Genomic DNA, 6057 nt, shown 5'->3' on the forward strand with positions numbered 1-6057 from the left:
TTCCCCAGAAGTAAGTTGTACAGCCAAATGAAATATCTTTACTATTATTCAACCAGACATTTTAGGTATGTATATTGGTCTTTTCTGGACTTAAAACCTATGACCCAAAAGTGACATTTCTGGAAAACAGCTACAAATGAAAATAAGACATAGGTCTTCAGAAAACTAGGCAAGGCTGCACGCCTTGGTCAAAACTCAGATGTAGTGAAAAATCCATAAAAATGTCTTTAGTAGAGGTAGGAGGATAGGGGGAGGGACGAAAGAAGTGACAGTTAATTAATCCTGTCATTTTGTTCTGGTTTTTATCACAATTTGAAAGGGCACAGAAAAATTTTTAAAAAAGAAGAAATATGAAGGGAAGTTTTATTACTTGATGCCAATTTTGCTCTCAGTGTTTTACAGGATGCCTAGCAAGCTCTTAGATATTTTATGCAATAGCAACTGAAGTACTTTAATTTCCTCACTTCTCTTCCCATAAATCTTTGTGGCAGTCACAGTTCTAAACTAGAAAGTCAGGATGCTATATCAAGACCACTGGTAACTGAATTCCTCCCTTGCCTACAGGACAGGCAATGTGAAAGGAAACTTCCTGATCCCAGTGCATCACAACCTGCACTGAAGAAGCTTCCTCTAACAGGAGGAGGATAATTCAATCTTCATTGATTGCAGTCTTCAATGTCCTTGCCTTGACTGCTAACTGACATGCAGATCAGTACTATTGAATTGAACAGGAATATTGAGTTGGAAACAGTATTTAACTCATTAATAACTGTTACAAAGAAACAGCCTGAGCTCTCACATTTCTGACTTACCTTTTTTTTTAAGAATTGTTTGTTTAGAATGTACTTGGAGCAGCAGAGTTCCAATATAAAGCAGCCTCTTATGAAAACACTCTTAATTTAAATCTGATTAAGGTCCTTCTTCATACCCCAACAGCAGAAGTATTAATATGGTCTTCTCATAGTCATGTATTTAATTGCAATTTTAGAATATTCCTCCTCTCTCAGATCTCCTAAGATCTGGTAGGAAATAATTATGTTCCAGACAAAGGATGATGACAACACCCAGGGAACTTACAAACTGAAATTCATCAAGGTGATGAACTCCTAATTACATAGAATTTGTAGTCACAAGGACCTACTAAGACAAAGAGGACATGTAATACTGCAAGATTTGTACATTGTGATGGAAAAGAAAGCAAAGTATTATATAAAAGAGTCAGAAGACTAAGATAAAAAATCTGCAGCTCCTTGGTGTACAAGAATTGTTATTCCAAATTCTATTAACCATCCCACACATGGAGAACAGTTACCAGGCAGTGTGAAAACAATCACTCAAAACCCCTTAAGATCAAGCTGAACTACTCACTATATTCAATGCCAAAGAAAGACAAGTGTTAAGTTTAGAATCATTGTACTATTTAGATCAGAAAAGACCCTTCAGCTCATATAGTCCAACTGTTAATCTAGTACGACCCAGTCCACCACTAAACCATGTGCTGAACTGCCACACCTACAAGGCCTTTAAATATCTCTAGGGGTGCTGACGCTACCCCTTCCCTGGGCAGCCCATTCCAGTGCTTGACAACCCTCACCAAAGAAGTTCTTTGTAATTTCCAATCGAAAGCTGCCCTGGTACAACTTGAGGCCGTTTCCTCTTGTCATGTTGCTTGACCCTGACCTTTCAGGCAGTTGCAAAGAGTGATAAGATCATCCCTGAGCCTCCTTTCCTCCAGGATAAACAGCACCAGCTCCCTCAGCCAGTTCTCAAAAGCCTGGTGCTCGAGACCCTTCACCAGCTCCACTGCCCTTCTCTGGACTCGTTCCAGGACTTCAATGTCTTTTCTATCTTGCGGGGCCCAGAGCTGGACATAGGATTTGAGGTGTGGCCTTGCCAGTGCCAAGTACAGGGGGACAATCCCTACCCTGGTCCTGCTGGCCACACTATTGCTGATCCAGATCAGGATGCCACTGGCCGCCCCCCCCCTCTGCCCCAGCCTGTGGCACTGCCTGGGGTTGTTGTGACCCAAGAGCAGGACCTGGCACTGGCCCTTGTTGAACCTCACACCATCGGCCTCAGCCCATGATCCAGCCTGTCCAGATCCCTCTGCAGAGCCTTCCTGCCCTCCAGCAGATCAGCACTCCCACCCAGCTTGGTGTCACCTGCAAACTGACTGAGGCAGCACTTGATCCCCCTGTTCAGGTCATCAGTGAAAATATTAAACAGGACTAGCCCCAGTACCGAGTCCTGAGGAACAGCACTGGTAACTGGCTGCCAGCTGGACGTAACTCCACTCACCACCACTCTTCTCTGGGCCTGGCCATCCAGCAGCTTTTTTAAATATACATGCATCCAAGCCATGGGCTGCCAGTTTCTCCAGGATAATGCAGTGGAAAACACTATCAAAGGCTTTACTAAAATCCAGTTAGACAACATTCACAGCCCTTCTCTCATCTACTAAGTGGGTTACCCTATCATACCAGGAGGTCAAGTTTGTCAAGCAGGACGTGCCTTTCACAAACCCATGCTGGCTAGGCCTGACCCTGAGGTTGTCCTGTATGTGCCATGTAACAGCACTCAGGATGACCTGCTCCATATCCTTTCTCAGCACTGAGGTCAAGCTGACAAGCCTGACAGTTTGCCAGATCCTCCTTTGGACTCTCTGCGTAGATGGGTGTCGTATTTGCCAACTTCCAATGAACTGCGATCTTCTTCATGGTTAACTAGGACTGTTGCTAAATGATGGGAAGTGGCTCAGGCTCTGGCTTCTTTAGCACCCCTGGGTGGATGCTATGTGCCCCACAGACTTGTGCATGTAGAAACAGTGTAGCACACGATTTCCCCTTGGATTATGGGGGCTTAATTCTGCTCCTCCTCTCTGTCTTACAGATCAGGGGCTGGGTACCTCAAGAACAATTGCTTTTACAATTATTGCCTTCTTTGCTTCAGAAAAGGCACCTCAGTCTTTTCCTCATCCTTAATACTTTATTTCCCCCTGCAGCTTTGCTGGCACACCTTCTTACTTCTCCAGCAATGAAAAGCTCTGTGATCACAGTGGCCCAGAGAGCCTCCAACCATCCTACCACATCACCTACCAGTCCTTCTCTGTTCACAAACAACAGGTCCGGCAGGGTGCCCTCCCTTGTTGACATCCTGACCAGCTGTGTCAGGGCATTCTCTTCCACACATTCCAGGAACCTTCTGCACTGGCTCCTCTCCACTGTGTTATATTTTCAGCAGGCATCTGCTAAATTGAGAATGAAGACTATCTAACTGTGAAACATCTCTCACCTGCCCATAGAATATTTCATCTGCCTTTTCAACATTTCATCTGCCTCTTCCAACTAGCTCACAAGTCTGCATTTACCTGAGTAAGCAAGTCTGTTTTGGCATGCACTAGGTTACTATTAGAATTTCTGCTATCACTGCCTAGCTTATTTCTTTATAGAACACAGTTCCAGGATTCTCTTCACTCGTATCAAGCCTAGGTAGAAAACCTGAAACTGAGACACAATAAATTACAGCCAAAAATTCAGACCACCAAGCCAAAATCTCATTTTAAGACACCTAGCTGCATTGTTTATCCCCAGATAAACCTTATAGTACAAGTACTGAAGGCTGTACTAAGGAAAGAGATTGGGACAAGCAGCAATTCCCTTCTGAAGTGGCACAGAACTAGCTTCAGGGGGACAAGCACAATCAAAGCCTCTTGGATCTAACAAAAGCAGAAAGCCTTGTGCAGAGATGTAAGAAGGTGCCTCCATGCTCAACAGTAGTGCTATGGTGTTCTGGAGAAGAAAAGCAACCAGAACAGCGTGACACTGATACTAGGTCAACATCTTGAACTTCCATCAGAAGAAGGGTATAATGGAGATACAAGTACTATTAACACTAGTATTTTTCCTGCCAGCAGCAGATTGAAAGTAAGACTCTTTACATTGGGAGATGAAAAGTCTTTCTGTTTGTTGGGGTTTTAGTTCTCCTAGGTTTTTTTTTGTTAAAGAAATTTTCTCCATAGGTGTTGCTAGGGGGACAAATTGCTGGGTACTTAAGAAAAACAAAAGCTACCCACTGGGGGTGGAGTACTTCTAGCTACTCTTTTGTTTCACCTGGGTGTTCGATTAGTCAGTCCCTGAACGCAGGAGAGGGAGGCTGTCTTTCGTCAGCTGCTTTTCCCTCTGCGGAGAAAAACCCCAGGATCCCCAGCCCGCCTTCCCTGCCCTGCTGGGAGCCGGGCTGTGGCCGCCCTGCCCCGTTGCTTTGAGCCTTCGCTATGCTGTGGGCCGTGCTCGACCTGTCTCCCCAGACCTCCGGGGGGTTCCCTGTTTGGATACACCTCGTCTGCCACCCAGGATTTGTGCTCATCCCTGCTTGAAGCCTTTGTTCCATCCCTTCCCGGGATCCCAGGGCACCGGTGCCGCGTGCTCCCTGAGCTCGCTCCGGAGCGCCCCCTGCAGCCGCGGGGGAACCATCGCACCTGCCCTGCTCACCGGGAGCCGCCAGCGCCCCTGCCGGCTGCGAGCGGAACTGCACCCGAGGGGAAAGGGCCCGACAGCCGAGAAGGCTGGGACTGGGTTTGTGCTTCGGTCTGCTGTTACTGCCGCAGTTATTGCTGTTTGTTTGCCTTGTTATACACACATAGATATATAATAGTAAAGAACTGTTATTCCTATTTCCCACATCTTTGCCTAAAAGCCCCTTGATTTCAAAATTATAATAACTCAGAGGGAAGGGGGGTCGCATCTGCCATTCCAAAGAGGGCTCCTGCCTTCCTTAGCAGACACCTGTCTTTCAAACCAAGACACTGTTTTAACTAAAGCTGAATCAACAACTGACAGATGATCTCCTATGCACTTACTCTCCAATCTTCACTACCTATAGTGCACTACACTAGACTGTGGAATATGCTTCTTTACACATCCCTCAAGAAAAGCTAAATATGGGTGACTCTCAAATTTTACTTTCACAGATGTCTAATTAGAACATAAACTGATGATAACCAGTACGTATTAGCAACTTAATCAGACATAAAACCAATCCTCTGATCCTTTTTGAAAAGGGAGAGTTAGCATGAGAGTTCTGGGAGTAGATTCAAATGTTCCAATGCTTTCTGTCGTCATTTCAATCCCTTTAAATGCAGTTTCACAGCTGATTCAAGACTAATCAGTCCAACAGAAGTTTGTTGTTTTGTTTTCTTTTTTAAAAGGATGTTTTATTTTCAACAAGATCAGTAAAATGATCTGTCTCACTCTGTGGTCATAGGACCACTAGAGTTACTGAATTTTCAAAAGCAGTAGGTGGTAAAGGGAGAACAGAACAGAAGAGCGGCAGTTGTTAGTCAAACTGCTTTAAATACACCTAACAGTTTGCAGTAGCACATGATTTAATTGTGCAGTTAATAGCTTTTCTAAATTGCAAAATGACTAAAGAGCTCAGAACCCTGGGAAAGTAAAATGATTAAAAACTGAGACCACAGTATTCCAGACTACGAATTGCAAATAGACTCTGTGCATTTCCCATCTACTATAATTTATTCACAGCAGAGAAGTGAGTATTTTAGTGTGGAGGAACGTGCATAATTCTTTTTTACATTATTCTAGACATACAATTTAGGGACATCTTCATAAAGTATTAACAGCTTCAATGAAGAAACTGACAGATAGCAAATTCCGTTAGCCTGTTTTTAAAGTCACTAAGTAAATGACCTAACATTTAACTGAGATTTTGCTAGAAGCTACATTTAATATGGCAGAAAAGTTGAGAATGTGACTTCCATTTAGGGTAAAACACATCATGTGAATGCTACAATTACCTCCAAACAGAGCTTCACACACCCACATGTTGCAATGGGGATACTGCAACATGCATATACCAAACCAGGAGTCCCGTGGAAAGGAAATATATATGGACGGATTCTTGGTAGATGTTTCAGAGATGTTTATTTCTCCAGCCGCGTGGCCGGGGCTCTGCCGAGGAACTGTTTCAGTCACGGACCAAGGGTCCTTCTGCCCGCGCAGGGAACACAAACCAACCAATGGGAACGAGGCTGAGCAGGGG

General features: G+C 44.4%; 1 protein-coding gene across 2 annotated transcripts in view; it reads right to left on the reverse strand.

Moving 5' to 3' along the window:
• AP3B1 (adaptor related protein complex 3 beta 1 subunit) overlaps nucleotides 1–6057 on the reverse strand; it is a 149178-nt gene that overhangs the window by 99239 nt on the left and 43882 nt on the right. The window lies entirely within an intron of this gene.

Source organism: Corvus brachyrhynchos, unplaced genomic scaffold (genome assembly GCF_000691975.1).
Source record: "Corvus brachyrhynchos isolate BGI_N302 unplaced genomic scaffold, ASM69197v1 scaffold8, whole genome shotgun sequence".
Lineage (NCBI taxonomy): Eukaryota > Metazoa > Chordata > Aves > Passeriformes > Corvidae > Corvus > Corvus brachyrhynchos.